The sequence below is a fragment of the Siphateles boraxobius genome, unplaced genomic scaffold, assembly GCF_051911475.1.
Source record: "Siphateles boraxobius isolate OS27281-9 unplaced genomic scaffold, OSU_SipBor_1 18, whole genome shotgun sequence".
NCBI lineage: Eukaryota > Metazoa > Chordata > Actinopteri > Cypriniformes > Leuciscidae > Siphateles > Siphateles boraxobius.
In genome coordinates this window covers 7,183,104-7,205,554 of record NW_027508788.1, presented here as the reverse complement: position 1 = coordinate 7,205,554, position 22,451 = coordinate 7,183,104, and positions in this window count along the sequence as shown.

Here is a 22,451-nt window from a genome sequence, read left to right as displayed (position 1 = left end):
ACAACTGCTCTCTCAGTGCCAAAGCAGATTTAAATGTTCGCTGTGATCGTACTTGTCAAAGGTTTAATAGTCAAACTGTAGCCGGATCATTGTCATTAAGGAATAAGATCCTGTGAGTGTTTGCATCGAGATTTTGATCTTTTAATGATTAATCATGCAGCTCCAGTTCACATAGAAATCTTTCCCCACCCTAGATCGGCAACGGGTTCAAGTGGTCATGTGGATTTGCCACGCTGACCAACATAAAGTGAAAGGTTCTGCTGGCACTCCAATGCATTGTACCTAACAACATCCATTAGCCTTGACTTTATTGTACTGTACAGTATATCACAGCCTCTCATAAATTATTACTTAATCTGTTTGTCTAGCTAAAACCAAATAGATTGCTTACTGTTCAGGGTTTAACCAGGCAAACGTTTTTGGTTCTCTGCTTTCCTCTCATCTCAAGTTTAGCTGTGACCCATGCGGAACAGTCCTTGCTGTCAAGCTGACAGTGTCCTCTTTGCTTTCACCCTTTAATCTCTGCTCCAGGTCTCTGTGCCAAATTGGATTCCACCTACGCAGACCCACCACCTGTTCTGGCCAGCCATGATGTTGTCCTCCAACACCTGCTGACCCCTCCAAGCACTCAGGTCTGTCTTCAGATTCATTTCTGCCCATTATTGCACTGAAACTGTGGCGTATTTCCACCCCCAGAGTGTCAATAATATCTCCCATGAGTATTTCAAGTTAACATTTTTATTTATTTATTATTTTAAAGAAGGCACATTTGCATTTGACAGAATCGGTTAACGTATCGTTACACAAACATCACTGTTAAGAGTCTCAGATATTGTCGTTTTTTGACAGGTTGTTATAGAAATGCAGATTGCGTCTAGCATGCCATTGGGGAACATGTATTTACTGTAGCAACAACATGGAACCAAAAAAAAAACATGTTTTTAACCTTATGTTAAAAGTAATGCTCAGCCAGCTTTTTATGATATATGAATCATGAATATATGAATATGTAGCCGAGTTTCACCCAAGAATATGCAAACTCCAGAGTTGAGCCGAGATGTAGAGAACATCTTTGTCATTATAAATCTACCTCTGTGAGATCTGTGTATCACTTGTATATTATTACAACTCAATTGTAGGATGGAACAAGCAACATCTACAATAACCCTGAAATGTCAGCTTCACTGCATGTTAAAACTGGCCATGCAGCTAATCATATGCATGCTGCAAGATTCAGGCACACATTTTCCGCATCTCAAATCTGTTAATTTGTCAATGTTGAACAGCAGTGTTAAGAAGGATGTTTATCAGCTGAGGGGTTTATATCATGCAGGTAATGAACCATGCAGTGTGATCATCAAACACATAGTGCTGCCTAGCATTTTTCAAGTCAGACTCACTGTGTTACTGGAATACCACTAAAGAGCCCTGGATCATGCTTGAAATATGCTATGAGATATTCATGCTTGTTCCTCTCGCGTACATTGCAGTAGTTATCCATCAGTGTTGCATTAGAATGTTCAGCAGCCTTCTGCCATTTGATGTAATCACTGTAGCAATGGACCTCGGGCTACTGCTGCCTGGCCATTGCATGCTCACTTTATCGACAGTTTTGGAGGGAACTTTATGGAACTACTGCAACATTTCTTGCACTGGGTGGTCAGTTATTCAGTGTTGCCCTTGACAGGCCATTTTCAGCAATATTTGACTGCTGAATGCAGCAATTGATCACCAAGAATCCATTATTCTAGAGAGATGTGTTATATCTAAACAGTTATAGTTCCATTTCTTGAATTTGATTGGCCAAGCTGTGTACTACAAGCCAAACAGTACTGGGACTTTTTACTAACACTTTGCTTTTCTGTGTTCACATGCTTCGGACACATCGTGTATTTGTTTTTAGGATTTTTCAGTGACACTTTCTGCAGGTTACATTATTTTCCAGTAGGTGACAACAAATGACTTTCTTTACAAAAGTCATTGATTCAGATCCTCAGTCAATTTGTTCAAACACTCTGATTAATTTATGAATGTAACAAGTAACTATCCTTGTGAGTGAGTCGTTGAATAATTCGCTCAACTGCTTGGTTCAAAAACACAGATTCATTCAGAAATAAAACACCATAACTGTGTTGCACTATTAATTGCAAGTAATCTGTGGCGAGGGGGGCGTGGTTCAGCGAAGTCTGTAGCGCGAGAGCAACGACGGAGCCGAGCGGTGAGTAAGTAGGTCAAGTGCAAAATGACGAACACCTGTCTCTGATTGCAGTAATTGGCGTGGGGAGATCGCATAAAAGCTGGCTGCTGCAAGAGAGCGGGAGAGAGAAGGACTGGGGACTCGTGCACGAGACGTGAGCTGGACGCTGAAGAGTGATGTTTGATGTTGGAAAGAGTGATATTGGATATAGTGGAAAGAGTGATATTTTGAACGTGAACCTGATTTATGTTAGAGCGCGCACAGCGCATTTCTTCTTAACTAAATAAAAGTGTACGAGTCCCAGTCACGCCGACCCCTGTCTTCTTCCATCACACCAACACTGAACCTTTACTACACTGGTGCCGAAAACCGGGATGGAAGAAGAGGCCGCCGCCACACAGCCCCCGTCCCCACTTGCGGACATCATCCACGCGCTCGCGGGACTCCACCAGCAACAACATCGGGCCCTGCTGGCCATGGAGGAGCACCAGGAGCGTCGGTTCGAGACACTCCTCCGGGCCCAGCAGGAGGACCGTGAGCAGTTCCGGAGCTGGATGGACCAGGAGGTTCGGGCCACACCATCATCGCCAGCTCCAGCCTCGGCCCAGCCCATGCACCTCCACAAAATGGGTCCAGGAGACGATCCCGAAGCCTTCCTCGAGCTGTTCGAGAGGTCGGCCGAGGCCTGGGGCTGGCCGTCCACGGACTGGCCGATGCGGCTGATCCCGCTGCTGGCCGGAGAAGCCCAGATCGCCGCACAACAGCTGCCAGTCCAGAACCTCCTGGTCTATGAAGACCTCAAGCGCGCCATTCTGCAGCGGGTTGGCCGGACCCCGGAGCAGAGCAGACAGCGGTTCCGGTCACTGGAGCTCGGGGAATCCGGCCGACCCTTCGCCTTTGCGCAGCAGCTCCGGGACGCGTGCCGCAAGTGGTTGATGGCCGACGGACGCGACGTCGAGGGAATTATAGACCACGTGGTACTGGAGCAATTCGTCGCGCGGCTCCCCCGGAAGACCGCGCAGTGGGTCCAGTGCCACCGCCCGACGTCGCTGAACCAGGCCATCCAGTTGGCGGAGGACCAGATGGTGGCGTGCCCAGGGGTCGGCGAACCCCTTCCAGCAGCTTCTCTCTCTCTCTCTCTCTCTTCTCGCCCTGTCCCTCTACCCAGGTCCCGTGGAGGATTCCTGCCCAGGCCAGCGCCCCGCTGGAGGACCGGACCTACGGCTGAGCCTGTTCCCGCACCCAGAACGCCGTCCAGGGGAACAGCCTCTGCCACTGCGCCTCCTGCACCCCCGCTCTCCCCACGCCAATCGCTTGACCCACTTCCCGCCATTGGGGCGGCGGGAAGGACTGGGCCGGCCTGTTGGCGTTGCGGGGACCCTGGACATTTTATCGATCGGTGCCCCGTAATGGAGGTGGGGACACTGGTCAGGGTCCCTGACACACCGCAGGCTGCCCCCGATCAAGCTGGGTTGTACCAAATACCTGTGAGTATTAAGGGGGGTACCTATCAGGCTTTGGTGGATTCAGGCTGTAACCAAACCTCCATCCATCAAAATCTGATACAACCAGAGGCATTGGATAAGAGCCGCACGGTTAGGGTTCGGTGTGTGCACGGGGAGGTGATGGATTACCCTTTAATGCCAGTCATTATCCAATTTCGGGGCCAAAAGCATAGTGTGGAGGTGGCCGTTAGCCAACACCTCCGGCACCCGTTAATTTTGGGGACCAATTGGCCGGGGTTTAAAACACTATTGGGTTATTTGTGTGCGGGTGCTTCTGGGACAAAAAGGAAGCAGGAGAGGGGAGCGGTCGCTCAGGTTGGAGAGGCTGTGCCGGGGCCCTCGGTATCTGTCCCAGAGGTTCGGAACGCGGTTGAAAGAAGGATTCTTTCAGAGCGTGATGACTTTCCTCTGGAACAGTCCCGAGATGAGACGCTTAAAAATGCGTTTGACCAGGTCCGTACGATCGACGGGCAGCCCCTCCACCCCGACCGACCGCCCTCATATCCTTATTTTGCTATCATAAAAGATAAGTTGTATCGGGTGACCCAAGACACCCAGTCAAAGCAAGATACAACTCAGTTATTAGTTCCAAAGAGCCGTCGGGAAATGCTTTTCCAGGCGGCTCACTGTAATCCGATGGCTGGTCATTTAGGGCAGGCAGCTACACTAAATCGTTTAATGACCCGATTTTTCTGGCCGGGCATTCACGAGAACGTGCGCAAGTGGTGCGCGTCTTGTCGTGAATGTCAGTTGGTGAATCCACCGGCCAACCCAAAAGCACCTTTGTGCCCTCTTCCCTTAATGGAGGTCCCCTTCGAAAGAATTGGAATGGACCTCATCGGGCCATTAGAACGATCTGCACGGGGGCATCGCTTTGCATTAGTCCTGGTGGATTATGCAACGCGATACCCAGAAGCAGTGCCGCTTCGCAATATTTCCGCTAAAAGCGTGGCGAGCGCACTGTTTCAATTAATCTCCCGGGTAGGAATCCCGAAAGAGATTCTCACCGATCAAGGCACGGCGTTTATGTCACGCACTATTCGCGAACTGTACGAATTATTGGGCATTAAATCGATTCGCACCAGCGTCTATCACCCACAAACAGACGGCTTGGTGGAACGTTTTAACCGCACGTTAAAATCCATGATTCGTAAGTTCGTACGGGAAGACGCCAAAAATTGGGATAAGTGGCTAGAACCCCTCTTGTTCGCTGTACGCGAGGTCCCCCAAGCCTCCACGGGGTTTTCCCCCTTCGAGCTTCTCTATGGGCGTCAGCCCCGCGGGGTGCTGGACGTGCTTAGAGAAGCTTGGGAGGACGGACCTTCGAATAGCAAAAACGAAATTCAGTATGTCTTGGACCTGAGAACAAAACTCCACACTTTGGGGCGGCTCTCTATGGAGAATTTGTTACAGGCTCAGGACAAGCAAAGTCGGCTGTACAACAGGGGGACTAGACTACGCAAATTTGCACCGGGAGATAAAGTCCTTGTATTGCTTCCCACATCCAGCTCTAAATTACTCGCGAAGTGGCAAGGGCCGTTTGTGGTCACACGGCGAGTCGGGGACCTCGACTATGAGGTTGTCCGATCAGATAGGGACGGGGCACATCAAATTTACCACCTTAACCTCCTTAAAAAATGGAATGAGGCGGAGTCAGTGATGCTGGCGACGGTGGTAAGTGGGGAGGAGGATCTCGGTCCAGAAGCGAGCTCAAAATCCCAATCTCTCGCTCTGGCATTTGGCGGAGACCACCTCTCACCGTCCCAGATCACTGACATACGTAATTTACAAGCAGAGTTTGCTGATGTGTTTTCGCCCCTACCTGGTCGGACAAATCTCATTCAGCACCACGTTGAGACCGAACCGGGCGTAATAGTACGCAGCCGGCCGTATCGTTTACCTGAACATAAAAAGAAAGTAGTTCAGGATGAATTAGAAGCTATGCTGGACATGGGGGTAATAGAAGAATCCAACAGTGACTGGGCAAGCCCGATAGTTTTAGTGCCTAAAACCGACGGCTCCGTCCGGTTCTGTGTGGATTATCGCAAGGTGAATGCTGTGTCGAAATTCGATGCGTATCCAATGCCGCGGGTTGACGAATTGCTTGATCGGCTCGGTACCGCTCGTTTTTATTCGACACTGGATTTGACAAAAGGGTATTGGCAGATCCCCTTATCTCCAATATCTAAAGAAAAAACTGCTTTCACGACGCCGTTTGGATTACACCAATTTGTTACTCTTCCTTTCGGCTTGTTCGGGGCTCCCGCGACCTTCCAGCGCCTGATGGACAGAATTCTCCGGCCGCATACTGCATATGCTGCTGCTTACTTGGATGACATTATCATCTATAGTAACGACTGGCAGCGGCATATGCAGCATTTGCGAGCTGTCCTCAGGACGCTGCGAGGGGCGGGGCTCACCGCCAACCCAAAGAAGTGTGCAATTGGGCGCGTGGAAGTTAGGTATCTGGGCTTCCACTTGGGTCATGGACAGGTGCGTCCCCAAATTGATAAAACCGCAGCAGTTGCGACCTGTCCAAGACCTAAGACCAAAAAGGAGGTTAGACAGTTCCTGGGGCTAGCTGGATATTACAGGAGGTTTGTGCCTAATTATTCGGACCTGGCTAGCCCGCTGACTGATCTGACTAAAAAGGAAGCACCAGATACTGTCCAGTGGACGGAGCGGTGTCAGCAGGCCTTTACCCAGATAAAGGCTGCTCTATGTGGCGGACCGCTCCTACAGGCTCCTAACTTTTCTCTCCCTTTTTCCCTACAGACTGACGCGTCGGACAGGGGGCTGGGCGCAGTCTTGTCCCAGGAGATAGAGGGCGAAGAACGGCCGGTGCTGTACATTAGTCGGAAGCTCTCGAAGAGAGAGACTATGTACAGCACCATTGAAAAGGAAGCTTTAGCCATCAAGTGGGCCGTTCTCACCCTCTGCTACTACCTCCTGGGTCGAGAGTTCACCCTCTGTTCGGACCACGCTCCCCTGCAGTGGCTCCACCGCATGAAGGATGCCAACGCGCGGATCACCCGTTGGTATCTGGCCTTACAGCCTTTTAAGTTCAAGGTGATCCACAGGCCGGGTGCACAGATGGTTGTGGCTGACTTCCTCTCCAGGAGGAGGGGGGAGAGGGGGGAGGCTGCAGGCCGGACGGCTCCCCGGCCTGAGTCGGGCGGTGGGGGTATGTGGCGAGGGGGGCGTGGTTCAGCGAAGTCTGTAGCGCGAGAGCAACGACGGAGCCGAGCGGTGAGTAAGTAGGTCAAGTGCAAAATGACGAACACCTGTCTCTGATTGCAGTAATTGGCGTGGGGAGATCGCATAAAAGCTGGCTGCTGCAAGAGAGCGGGAGAGAGTAGGACTGGGGACTCGTGCACGAGACGTGAGCTGGACGCTGAAGAGTGATGTTTGATGTTGGAAAGAGTGATATTGGATATAGTGGAAAGAGTGATATTTTGAACGTGAACCTGATTTATGTTAGAGCGCGCACAGCGCATTTCTTCTTAACTAAATAAAAGTGTACGAGTCCCAGTCACGCCGACCCCTGTCTTCTTCCATCACACCAACACTGAACCTTTACTACATAATCAAATAAGATTTGCGTGTCCAGACATAACCAACCTGCATAGGTTGCTTTGGCATGCCCACTTACTGTATGTGACAAGGCTTTCAAAACGGATGCAGGAAAAAATGGAGGTGCATCATCTCTCTCTGTCTCTCTGTTTTTTGCTGTCCAGACTTTCAAAAACCCATCTGGATAAAATCTGGATGTAAAAAATAATAAGATTTTTGCTGGTAGTCTGAACATGGCCCAAGATCTGAAAGTCACCATGAAGTTATGTGAGATACAAATCTTTCACCCCCGGTGTTCAAAATATAGCCTTGAGCATCCAGTATTTCTGAATTGGACATATGGTAATGAAAATAAAATGAAAAAAGAAAAGAAAATATGAAGCCTTTATAATTGATCAGGATTTCTGCATGAATGGATTCTAAAATGTGAACTGCTTTTCATCATTTTATATCTGAATTTTCCCTCAGGGAGTAATAAATAAGGGCTGTCTGTCTGTCAATCTGTCTAGCACCAGATACATCTTTATTGAGAGAAAAGGAAGAAGAAGAAAAAACAAGGGCATTGGTGATAAAGGTAACCTAGTATTATAAATTGCTACTGAAAGCTGCTTCAGATTCTGCTATTCCATTTCAACGTGACGTGATAAATCCCTTATTTCCGTTTGTGTTATTTTATAGTTTTGATAAGTTTACTATTATTCTGATATGTGAAAAATAGACATCATACAGATTAAGGAATGAAAAGATGTGTCCAGACTCTTGCCTGGTACTGTATATAACCTGTTCATTATTTAAGTCAGAAGTTCTCAGACCTGCTTCTGTTCTGAAGGTCTTGACTTTCTTCTCTTCCAATTTCATTCAAATATTCCTTAGTAGATTGTGAAGGATTTTGGGTTTGTTTTAAATTTACAGGAGTGGTTGTGTTAGAGCAGGGTCATAAGTGAGCTCTGAAGGAATGTAGAAGCAGAAATGTAGTATAATAGTGTGCTATTTCCACCATTTCCCATTATAGTTTCATCATGTCCCCTCGCAACTGTATTTGTGTAAATGTGAATTATGTGCTTAATGTGTATATATGACTTGAGCTAGCTAAGTCATGTAGATTTATGGTATCTAACATACAAACTATTATTAGACAAGCAATTATTTTCAGTTTTTTTCTCTCCATTAAATTTTCATTTTTAAGACAGCTAAGGGATTGAACTTGAGTTGAAGTACTTGAGATTCCACACATTGACAGCATGCTGGTTTTTTGCTAAGGGTTGATGGAAAACACACATGATTGGGAGAACAAAGGAGAGCCAGTAAAGGAAAGAGGCTTATAATTTATTTAAAAAATTGATGCTAAAAATGGGGATGCAATAATGAACTGTTAATCAGGTGTTATATATATTAAAACTCATTCATAGGCTATTAGTTAAAAATGGGGGCCAAACAATGTATCTGTTGCGCTTGGCATGATACAGTATGTAAATGATCTTGATACAGAATGTAATATCTTCTTGACTGATGCCTGTGGTGCCAGTGTCTCTCATAGACATGAATACTTTTATTTCTCTAGTTGTACAATGCTGCCCCCTGCTGGTTAAGACCGGGTATTGCTTGTCAAATAGTTCAATAGCTTTGAGGGGTAACACTTTACAATGAGGCTGCATTTGTTAACATTAGTTATTGACATTTACTAACATTAACTGGCAATGAACAATACTTCTACATAACTTAGTTGTCTTATTCATTTTTTATTTAAACATTTACTATTTTTATTTCATCAGAGGTTGTATTTGTTAAAGGGATAGTTAACCCAAAAAATGATAATTAGCGCATGATTTACTCACCCTCAAGTAATTCGGTGTATATAACATTCTTCTTACAGACAAATACAATCAGAGTTTTATAAAAAAAATATCATGGCTCTTCCAAGCTTTATAATGGCAGTGAATGGCCGTTTCTGTTTTGAAGTCCATAATCTATTCATCATAAAAGTGCTCCACACGGCTCCGGGGGGTTAATAAAGGCCTTCTGAAGCAAAGCGATGAGTTTGTGTAAAAAAAAGTTTATGAAGTAAAATTCTAGCTTCCGGCCAAACACAGTGTACTTACGCCGAGAGCACAACTTACACAACTTGTGACGTCAGAATTAGCGTAGTGTGTCATGGTGTAGCGTAAATATCAGCAGTACGTCGCATTACTCGCATAAGTGGCGCTTTACACTTAAGTGGAATCCGTATGTTCGTTTGGCCGGAAGCTAATTATTTTACTTTATAAAGTTTTGGATATTTTCCGAACACAAATTCATTGCTTTGCTTCAGAAGGCCCCCTTCATTAACCCCCAGGAGCCGCGTGGAGCACTTTTATGATGGATAAATGCACTTTTATGGACTTCAAAACAGAAACAGCAATTCACTGCCATTATAGAACTTGGAACTTTTAATATACCTCCGATTGTATTCGTCTGAAAGAAGAATGTCATATAGACCTAGGATGACTTGAGGGAGAGTAAATCATGGGCTAATTTTCATTTTTGCACGAACCATCCCTTTAACCCTTGTGCATCAATTAAAAAAAGTTACACATAGCTACATTGAGGACAACAATGTCCACGTCAAAAGACTATCATAAAAATTTGAATCTTGGGAGCACAGACTTAAGTTTGGTATAATTTTAAAGAAGACCCTTGGCAGATTATTGCTGAAGTAAATCAAAAAAAAAGTTATATAGGTTTAAGTTTATGAAAATTATTTATGAACATTGTTTTATATAAAATATATTTTTTATGAAACAATTTGAACTCTATCTAAATAGAGAATCTAATCTAAATAAGTTGTGTTCCAAATTTGAGGTTGTTATCTCAAAAAATGAGCTTTCAGTAAGATTTTGTTTGGGGGCAGTAACAGATTTTCCCCATTGAGTGCCAGCAAATCTCCACTGGTGCAAACAGTAATTGGATTTGTTATTTGCAGTTGAGTTTTTCTCTCTCAATATTACAAACACACACATACACACACACAAAAAAAAATATAACACACATACTAACCACACTCTGACATCCATACCAACACACCCACACAATTATTGTTGCATAATTTATCCAATTGGCTCTATAATATGCCGAAGCAGAAAACAGGAATAAAGCACCATCTGATAAAGACTTAAGTATGGTCTCATTTTAAAAAGGACCCTTGACAGATTATTGCTGAAGTTAAACAAGTGAAAAAAGTGAAACCAAAACTTTTGTATAGAGGTTTAAGTTTATAAAAATTATTTATGAACATTATGATAATTTTTTTTTAAATAAAAAAAATATTTTATGAAACATGTTGAACTTCAAAACTGATATAAATTCAAAGCCATAAATCTGAACAAGGTTTGTTCCAAATTTGAGGATGATATGAAAAAATTAGCTTTCAGTAAGATTTTGTTTGCGTGCAGTGAGAGATTTTCCCCACTGGGGGCCAGTATTTATATGTTTTTTATAGTCCTGTGTTGTATTTACTTTTCTTTTTTTGTGATTTTCTATTATGATGTTGGTCTTTTTGTACTGTAGGGACCCCCTTGAAAATGAGATGGTTCATCTCAAGAGGGCTATCCTTGGAAATAAATAAATAAATAAATAAATAAATAGATAAACAAATAAATAAATATGTAAAGATTTTTTAGTAGTGCAATTCAACAAGCTTTTTTTTTTCAAAAACCATTTGCCATTATTTTACTTTTAAACATTACAGAATGTCATGTGTTCTGGCTGTGTGAATCACACTGAAATAAAAGACTCTTATTATATCTGATATATTTAAAACAGTATGTGGTAAAAAAAAAATATGCTGCTATCTTATTGTCACATGTGATTCTTTATGAAGTGTGGAAACTACGATACATTGTCTTTTTTTCAGGATTTTTACACAGTTTGAAGAACAGCGTTTATTTAAAATTAATTTGTAATGTTGTAAATATATTTATAATATATTATAATCAATTTAATGTGTTATTTATAAACAAAAGTATTCACTTTGTTCATTAAAAAGGTCACAGTGATTCCTAACGGTAATGTACATTATGTTCATAAACAAATTAACATGGTTAAATAAATGTCAGATAAAAGCTTATAAAAGTTTTCATGCATTTTTCAAATGCACTTTTGGCCAAGATTTCTCTTTTCGCAACAGTCACAGCACAGTTTTGATGATGTCTAAATGAATGAGCATTTCAGACTGTATAAGCTGGTCTGTGCAGCTTATCAAGGCCTCATTGGCTGAGTAGGTGTGTCCTGTCAGTCAAAGCACAAAGCTCAGACATATGGCTGCACGGAGGAGGGAACTGACTGAACACAGTCTTCACAGAATTCCTCTTTTCGGCTAATGAGAAGCTGAATGCACTGCAGTGAGCAGCTACACACAATAACCACCATATGCACCTCAAGGGAGGCGTGTCTTGGCCATCTGCAAAACAGAATATCTTGTGATAAACAAGTACAGCATGGAGCCAGAGCCTCTCTAAAATAATAATAAAAACAAAACCAGAAATATTGTAAAGTATTATTACAATTTGAAATAACTTTTCTATTTTCATAATATATTTTAGAAATCAATGGTGTGCAGTGCTATTTTGAAATGAGGCTAAGTCCTCACAGTTTTTTTATTTTTATTTTTATTCATTTATTTATTTTTTATAAATCAAATGTGAATGCATATCCCAGTACTCAATGTTGTAAAATGTTCCTGGTTAAAAACCATTACATAAAAAGTAGAAACCAAATACAAATGAATGCTGTATTTTTACATTAACTATGTAATTAATCATCTATTTATTAAAACCAAGTATATAAATCTCATCAATTTAGTTTGTGTGACGATGATCGGCTGGATTGGCCTCGAGTGCCACGAGAGGGCGCTCCACTTCTGAACTGCCTTTCCTTGGACTGTTTACGCACACACCCTGAACTGATTAGATTTATATACTTGGTTTTAATAAATAGATGATTAATTACATAGTTAATGTAAAAATACAGCATTCATTTGTATTTGGTTTCTACTTTTTATGTAATGGTTTTTAACCAGGAACATTTTACAACATTTACTGGGATATGCATTCACATTTGATTTATAAAAAATAAATAAATGAATACAAATAAAAAAAAATAAAAACTGTGAGGACTTTGCCTCATTTCAAAATAGCACTGCACACCATTGATTTCTAAAATATATTATGAAAATAGAAAAGTTATTTCAAATTGTACTGAAATAAACGACTTTTTTGTTTCAAAAACCATTTGCCATTATTTTACTTTTAAACATTACAGAATGTCATGTGTTCTGGCTGTGTGAATCACACTGAAATAAACGACTCTTATTATATCTGATATATTTAAAAAAGTATGTGGTAAAAAAAATATGCTGCTATCTTATTGTCACATGTGATTCTTTATGAAGTGTGGAAACTACGATACATTGTCTTTTTTTCAGGATTATTACACAGTTTGAAGAACAGCATTTATTTAAAATTAATTTGTAATGTTGTAAATATATTTATAATATATTATAATCAATTTAATGTGTTATTTATAAACAAAAGTATTCACTTTGTTCATTAAAAAGGTCACAGTGATTCCTAACGATAATTGTATATTATGTTCATAAACAAGTTAACATGGTTAAATAAATGTCAGATAAAAGCTCATAAAAGTTTTCAAACGAAAAGTTTTCGTTTTAATTAATCATCTATTTATTAAAACCAAGTATATAAATCTCATCAATTTAGTTTGTGTGACGATGATCGGCTGGATTGCACTCGAGTGCCACGAGAGGGTGCTCCACTTCTGAACTGCCTTTCCTTGGACTGTTTACGCACACACCCTGAACTGATTACGCACACACACCTGTTTCCATTGATCACTCTCAACCTGCATCTAGTTCCACACGCAGCTCCACACAGATTTATACCTCACTGTCACGATCACGGATTGCTCAGTCTTGTATGAATGTATAATTCACTGTGGTGTACATCTCCGAGCGTTTCCTAGTCTAGTCTGTTCCTGTCTTTGTATTCGACCCAAGCTGTACCTGTTCCTCGATTGTCTTCTGCCTGCCCTTTGACCCATTGCCTATTTCCTGGATTCCGTCTCATCTGCTGCCTGCCTCTGTCATCCCGCCTGGTTATCGGATCCTGAGTATTGCCTTGTCTCCTGCGCTGTGTCTGTGACCATTGCCTGTCTGACTACCCTGTAAATAAACTCACGTTTGGATCCCTCTGAGTCTGGTGTTTCATGACAGAAGACTGAGCCATAACCAGATCCAGCAGCATCTCAGCCTTGTATGCCTCCCAGTCAACCAATGCGGATCGGAGCGCCGTACATCAGGTTCAACTGGATCAACTCACCTTGTCGTTGGAGAGGTTGGCCAACATGGTTCGCGGTCTTCATGCTTCTACACCGGGACCATCGCAGACTCAACCCGTCTCCACAGTTGTCAGCCCTGAGCCGATACCGATTCCACGCCAAGCTCTCCCGGTTCGACAAATTCGACAGCGAGGTATCACGACGAGCTCACGCAGCGATTCCGAACACGGATACGGGAGCTGAGATAATGCGACTTTGTCAAGAGGATCGATCTCTTGAGTGGTATGTGGTGGAGTTCTTTGAACTTACTCATTACACGTGTATGAACAACGTTTTCCTAACAAACCTGTTCCGCGGAGGGTTATCTTAACCGCTTCGCTCATCGATGCCCAACCCTGAGCCTGACAGCACTTTAAGGCAGTATATTGACACGGCCCTTCTACTGAGTGGTTCTACTCTCACTATGGGTAAGATGGAGTAGGAGCTCCACGACGCCACAGCATTCACCGAACCAGGGTCTAGTCATGTCATGCTGAATCTTCACGTCACGCCTACCATCAAAGCTGCCATTGGATCGGTCTATTGCCGCCCAGGACTGGTTTCCAGCATGGCTGATCCTCCACTGATCTCAACACGGAAGTCCATAAAGGGCGCCATTCCAGGGTTCCTTTCTCTTAACACTGCCAGCCCAGAGCCTGCACCGCTGGTTCTGTCCAGCCCCGAGCCTGCACCGCTGGTCCCGTCCAGTCCAGAGCCCTCATCGATGGTCACGGCCAGCCCAGAGCCTTCAGAGCCTCACGTCAGCCTTTACGAACCAGAGTTTCATGTCTGCCTTGACGGACCTGAGCTTCACGTCAGCCTAGACGAATCAGCTTCATGTCTACCTAGACAAGCCAGAGCTTCCCCTCTAACTAGACAAGCCTGAGCTTCATGTCAGCCTCGATGAGCTAGAGCTTCACGTCAGCCATGACGAACTTGAGCTTCACTTCTGCCTCAACGAACCTGCGCTTCACGCCAGTTCTAAGGAGCCTACTCCTCACGCCAGTCCTGTCGAGCCGGCACTTCTGGTTCCACCCACTGCACAAGAGACTATTCGTCACTCGTTCGCTGAACATGCAGTTCCTGAGCCTTTTTCAGTGCCCAAGCCTATGTTAGTTCCTGAACCGGTTCCTGAATCAGTCTATGTCCCCGTAGCCTCTCCCAAGTATTTTTTGGGGGGGGGGGGGGGGGGGGGGGGGGGGCTGTAGGCTCCACGACGGGACCATGAAGGTCATGCCGCCATGGTCCTCTGAGGGGTGTTCTCTGCCGTGGCTGCCCGAAAGGTCTTCACATCCAGGGAAGCTTGAGGGGGCTCTACCCTGGCCTTCGTTCCATCCTGCTCCGCCCTGGCCTCCGCATCATCCTGCTGCGCCCTGGCCACCTGCCCAGTCAGGTCCGCCGTTCCCCTGCACGGGCCTGGCCCTCTATCCCTCCCCCAGGATCGCCTTCACTCTGCCCCTGCCTGGATCGTCTTTGGAGCCGATCCTTAAGGGGGGGGTTATGTGATGATGATCGGCTCCACTTCTGAACTGCCTTTTTTTGGACTGTTTACGCACACACCCTGAACTGATTACGCACACACACCTGTTTCCATTGATCACTCTCACACCTGCATCTAGTTCCACTCGCAGCTCCACACAGATTTATACCTCACTGTCACGATCACGGATTGCTCAGTCTTGTATGAATGTATGATTTACTGCCGTGTACATCTCCGAGCGTTTCCTAGTCTAGTCTGTTCCTGTCTGTGTATTCGACCCAAGCTGTACCTGTTCCTCGATTGTCTGCTGCCTGCCTTTTGAACCATTGCCTGTTTCCTGGATTCCGTCTCGTCTGCTGCCTGCCTTTGTCATCCCGCCTTGTCATTGGATCCTGAGTATTGCCTTGTCTCCTATGCTGTGTCTGCTGTCTGTGACCATTGCCTGTCTGACCACCCTGTAAATAAACTCACGCTGCATTTAGGTCCTTCTGAGTCTGGAGTTTGATGACAGTTTGTTTTAAGCATTTCTACATCTATAACTAAAGGCGGTTACAATTCTTTACATTTTTTGCAGACCCCAAACTTTTGAATGTTTGAAGTGTTTTATTATTATTATTATAAATTATTAATTTATTTTTGTTAATGTGTTGTATTTAACTAAATTACAGAAAAATGGCACACATGTTGCTGTCACTTTAAGTACCAAAGTTTATCTTCTGATGAAAACGTGTAAATATAATACAATTTTCCACAGTACTATTGAGTCCTAACCCAGACAAACATTTTTTTATGTGATCCCTCCTTTTGTTCTACTTAAAAAATAAATTAAGGAGAGGAAAAAAAAATTGGCAAATTGACAAAGCAACCCACTTTGAGTCTTGTTCTGCTAGAGTGACAAACTGAGTTGTCTAGTAGTTTGAAGATGCTATTTGGAAGCAGCAGTTATGTGAGACCGTTCTTTCTGCACTGGGTATTGCTGCTTTTTAATGCCAAGTGAAGGACCTCATTTTAAAAAGGAATGTGAACTGTCTAAAATTAAAAATAAACTGCTTAAAATGATTGCCAATGCGGTATGTTTGTTCTCCTGACGCCTGACACTGACAAAAGAACAACTTGTAAACGTGTAACTAAGTATGTCCTGATCTCTGAAATTGTAGAGAAGTGCTTTGTTTCATCTTTGTATAATATTGGGTGTTTTCATGCTTTGAATTTGATTTAAATTATGGACTTGAAGTGCTACTTTTCAGATTTTTACGTTGTGTCTTTTCAACCTTGTAAAACAACTCAAGTGAATAACAGCAGTTTAACACAATTCCCCAGTTACCAGACTCTTACAGCATCCAAGTTTTTGTTTTTCTCTTGAGAATTTTGCATAACAAATGTGCCATTGTCACGGAATGGGTAGATTAAAGTTGTGAGGACTTAAGTGCAGAAACAATGGGTAATATTTATTAAGTAAACAAACAAAGAAACTACAAACAAAACTCCCTCGTGGGGGAAAACGAGAACAATTACAGGCAGAATCAGGAAACACAAGGAACTTGGACAACGAACCAGCACAGGACTGCAAACACAGGGAGACTAAATAGGGAAACAAACATAAGAGGGTAACGAGACAGGCAGGTGGAACAAATTAATCAATAATGAGATAACAAGATGGGCATGGGCTAGACAATTGACAGGACAGCACATGGCACAAGGAAATACATGACAAGCCATGTGCTCACAACAGACCAGACTAAACACAAACACATGACAAACCGGGAGTGTCAGAGCTCTGTCACCAAACCAAGATATAAACCAGACAGAAGTGACAGGAACAGACACCGGCTCAGGAACAGACACCAGAATGACCATCTTGTCCGGGAACCCTGGCTCGGCGGTGGCCATCTTGTCCGAAGAGTCTGGCGTGGCTGACCTGGTGCAAACAGTGTCTGGCTCGGCAGACCCGACCTGAACAGTCTCTTGTGCAGAAAGCACAACGTGAACAGTCTCTTGTGCGGCAGGCACGACATGAACAGTCTCTTGTGCGGCAGGCACGACGTGAGCAGATTCGGGCTTGACTGGTAGCATTGGTGGCGCCGGCAGGGCAAGGAGCTTGAGCGGCGCTGTCAGGGCGAGACGCTTGGGTGGCGCCGGCTGCAGGCCTCCCTGGAGGCTTCGGGGGTTCGGCTGCAGGCTTCACTGGAAGCAACGGTGGTTCGGCTGCAGGCTTCACTGGAGACTTCGGAGGTTCGGCTGGGGCAAGGAGCTTGGGCGGTGCTGTCAGGGGGAGACGCTTGGGCGGCGCCGGCTGCAGGCCTCACTAGAGGCTTCAGGGGTTCGGCTGCAGGCTTCACTGGAAGCAACGGTGGTTCGGCTGCAGGCTTCACTGGAGACTTCGGAGGTTCGGCTGCAGGCTTCGGAGGTTCGGCTGCAGGTTTGACTGGAGGCTTCGGGGGTTCGGCTGCAGGCCTCACTGGAGGCTTCGGGGGTTCGGCTGCAGGCTTGACTGGAAGCAACGGTGGTTCGGCTGCAGGCTTCACTGGAGACTTCGGAGGTTCGGCTGCAGGCTGCGGAGGTTCGGCTGCAGGTTTCACTGGAGACTTCGGGGGTTTGGCTGAAGACTTCACTGGAGACTTCGGGGGTTCGGCTGCAGGTTTTGGAACAACCTCTGGGCCCTGTGGTTGGCCGGAAGCTCTCTTCCTCCCCCGCTTTTGTGAGCGAGTAGTCGGGCCAGGGACCACCGAAGTCGGACTCACCAACAGCGGTTACACAATCAAAACTAGACAATATACAGTGGAAATATGAGGGCTATTTATACATCAAGACTAATGACTAAGAAACACCTGTGAACAATCAAAACCATTATCAATCAATAAGAATATGACACAAAAGACTAGGGAAGCAAGAGACATTGATGGCATGGGAAATACATGACAAACAGGAAACATGACTGATGAGAATTTAAAAAATAATAGACATGAAACATGAACATGAAACAAAACCCAAAACTAAATGTGACAATATTGTTACTATTTTAATATATTTGTATAATGTAAAAATGTAATTCATTCCTGTGATGGCAAAGCGGCACAGACACCGACACTTACACGGACACAGACAAATGTTTAACCGGCAAGGTTTTAAAGCACATGCAAATAATGAACCTTTGTGAATTGCAGAATCCTGTGAGTGTATAACAACCCCAATAACAATAAGGGTGATTTACAGGTTCTCTACTGGACCAAAGATTTTATGTGAACTCAATAACCAAGGAAACACTCAAGTACCCAAAATTCGTTAGATACAAATGTAATTTTATTTTTGTAAAATCATAGTATTAACACGGGCACCGGCACGGACACCGGCACGGACACACTGGAAAACGTGCACACCGGCACGGACACAGGCACGGACACACCGACATGGACACCGGCACGGACACGAAAACCGGCACGGACACACAGACATGGAGACGAACACCGGCACAAGCACCTGCACGGACACCTACACGGACACCAGCATGGACACACCGACATGGACACCGGTAGGGACCTGAACACCGGCACAGACACGAACACCGGCACGGACACACCGTCATGGATGCTGGCACGGACAACCGCGCGGACACCGGCACCGACACGGACACACCAGCACGTACACACCAACATGGACACTGACACCGGCACAGGCATGGACACCAGCACAGACATTTGCACGGACACACCAGCATTAACACGGACAACGGTACGGACACGTTTGGCTAGCTTTTAAGTGTGTGCGCGCGCTTTGTGATGCGCTCAGAAAAGCGCATGTTAGAACACCGCATCAGCACGCGAATGAAATGTTTAACCGGCAAGGCTTTATAGCATATGGCAAGGCAAGGCAAGGCAAGTTTATTTATATAGCACATTTCATACACAATGGTAATTCAAAGTGCTTTACATAGAAGAAATTAAAATAATCAAAAGAAATCAGAATAATTAAAACAGTTTAGAATAAAAGATAAAATACAGAAATCAGAATAATTAAAACATAAAATAAAATACAGTGCAAACAGTCGGACGAACAGTGGCACAGTGCTCATTCAGTAAATGCACAGCTAAACAGATGTGTTTTGAGTCTGGATTTGAATGTGACTACTGTAGGAGCACATCTGATCTCTTCTGGAAGCTGGTTCCAGCTGCGGCTGGCATAGTAGCTAAAAGCAGACTCGCCATGCTTAGAGTGAACCCTTGGTATTTCTAGCCGATGTGATCCTAATGATCTGAGTGATCTGTTGGGTTTATATTCACTGAGCATATCTGCAATGTATTGAGGTCCTAGGCCATTGAATGATTTATATACCAGTAATAATACTTTAAAATCAATCCTAAATGTAACTGGCAGCCAGTGTAAAGACCTGAGGACTGGTGTGATGTGTTCATATTTTCTGGTTCTGCTCAGAATCCTAGCAGCAGCGTTCTGTATGAGCTGCAACTGTCTTATGGTCTTTTTGGGAAGGCCAGTGAGAAGTCCATTACAATAATCCACCCTACTGGTGATGAAAGCATGCACAAGTTTTTCTAAGTCTTGACTGGAAACAAAGCATCTAATTCTTGCAATATTTTTCAGGTGATAATATGCTGATTTAGTTATTGCTTTGACATGACTACTGAAACTAAGGTCTGACTCCAGAGACACACCCAGATTCCTGACTTGATTTTTAGTTGTTTGACCCCTAGACTGAAGGTATGCGTTCACCTTGAGAACTTCATCTTTGTTTCCAAACGCAATGACTTCAGTTTTGTCTTTGTTTAACTGAAGAAAGTTTTGGCACATCCAATTGTTTACTTCATCAATGCATTGGCAAAGGGAGTCAATGGGGCTGTAATCGTTAGGCGATAGGGATAAGTAGAGCTGTGTGTCGTCTGCATAGCTATGGTAAGCGATTTGGTTCTTTCTCATTATTTGGCTCATTGGGAGCATGTACATATGCATATTTAAAGCACACATCTCGGTTACATATGGTAACCCTCATTACCTGAAGGAGGGAACGGATACGTACGTCGTGACCGACTAATAGGAATCTCGCTAGAGAGGACAATCTACTCAGAGTGAAACTAAACAAGCCAATGCACATTGGCGTGCAAACATTTGCAACAGCTGCTCAGCCTCGCAGTGTGGGTATATAATGAGCAGCAGGTGCGATTACACTTCAGTTTTTTGCTGAGGAGCCAAACCTGATAAGCTGGCCGCCCCGGCGGGTGGCACTAGATGTGGCGACAGGACGTACGTCTCCGTTCCCTCCTTCAGGGAACGAGGGTTACCATATGTAACCGAGGTGTTCCCTATCAGTCGGTCTCTCGGCGTACGTCGTGACCGACTAATAGGAATCCCTACCAAAGCGCCACAGCTGCTGCACCCCATCCAGCACCCTGTGCAAGCCTCTACTCCTTCTTGCCTGGAAAGACGACAGGACGGACGGACGATCTGTCACTGCTGTTCCGTGATAACCCATAGAGTGAGATATTTGTTAACACTGGGAAAAGCGTGCCCTTTCTGTTGCGCTACTCTAGGCCAGAACGCGCAACTCCCTCTAACCCCTGGTTATCTGAGGCTCTTCGTGAACACCGGACCAAACTCAGGGCAATGGAGAGGAAATGGTTCAAATCAAAAGACACATCTGACACATTGACACATTCAACTCTCTCCTCTGTCCTCCTCCACCACCACCCACCTCTTCTTTTACTGCTGATGATTTTGATAACTTCTTCACCAACAAAACAACAACTATCAGCAGTCAGTTCTCAGCTCTACACACACTGGAACCCAGACCAACCTCTCCCACAGCCAAAAACATTCTCTCCTCCTCCTCTCCACTAACCGAGGTAGAAGTATCTAACTTCTCCTCTCCAGTCATCCTACCACATGCCCTCTAGGTCCCATCCCCTCACACCTTCTACAAGTCATCTCTCCCACACTTCTACCAGCACTCACACACATCATCAACTCATCCCTCCACACTGGCATTTTCCCTAAAGCATTCAAGCAGGCTCGGGTAACTCCACTGCTTAAAAAAAACAACATTAAACACATCACTTTTAGAAAATTACAGACCTGTCTCTCTCCTACCATTCAATGTGAAAAAACTTGAATGAGTTGCTTTCAACCAAGTATCATCTTACTGTCTCTGAACAACCAGCTAGATGTGAGTCAATCTAGCTTCAAGAAAGGGCATTCAACCGAGACTGCATTACTGTCGGTCACAGAAGCCCTGCGGATCACAAAAGCTGCTTCCAAATCTTCAGTTCTCATTCTGCTGGATCTGTTTGCTGCTTTCAACACTGTGAATCATCGGAATCCTTTTGTCCACCCTCTCATCACTGGGCATCACTGGAACTTCCCTCCACTGGTTTGAGTCCTATCTCACAGGTAGGTTCTTCAGGGTCACATGGAGAGGCGAGGTATCCAAAGCACATCAAATGATCACAGCGGTTCCTCATGGTTCAGTTCTTGGACCCCTCCTCTTCTCCATTTACACCACATCACTGGGACCCATCATACAGGCACATGGTTTCTCTTACCATTGCTATGCTGATGACTCCCAGCTCTACCTCTCATTTCAACCAGATGATCCCACAGTAGCTGCACGTATCTCAAGCTGTCTGGCCCACATCTCGGCATGGATGAAAGAACATCACCTGCAGCTCAACCTGGCAAAGACTGAGCTTCACGTCCTCCCTGCCAATCCGTCTCTACAGCACGACTTCACTATCCAGCTAGATTCATCCTCAATCACCCCATCAAGGTCGGTCAGAAATCTTGGAGTAATATTTGATGACCAGCTGACCTTCACAGGTCACATTACATACAAAGACAGCTAGATCATGCAGGTTTGCAATGCACAACATCAGGAAGATCAGGCCTTTCCTAACTGAGCATGCAACACAATTTCTCTTCCAGGCCCTGGTTATTTCTAGGCTTGATTACTGCAATGCTCTTCTGGCTGGACTTCCATCATGTGCAACTAAACCTCTACAAATGATCCAGAATGCTGCATTCCATCTTGTCTTCAATAAGCCCAAAAGGGCCCACGTCACTCTTCTCCTTATCTCTCTGCACTGGCTACCACTCGCTGCTCGCATCAAGTTCAAGGCATTAACGCTTGCTTACAGATAAACCATAGACTCAGCTCCTTCCTACTTTCACTCGCTCCTACGAGTCTACATCCCTACCAGAAGCCTACGATCGGTCAATGAGCGCCGGCTCATGGTACCATCTCAGAGAGCAACAAATTCACTCTCCAGAATATTCTCATTCACGGTCCATGCTGGTGGAATGATCTCCCCACCCTCGTCCGGAA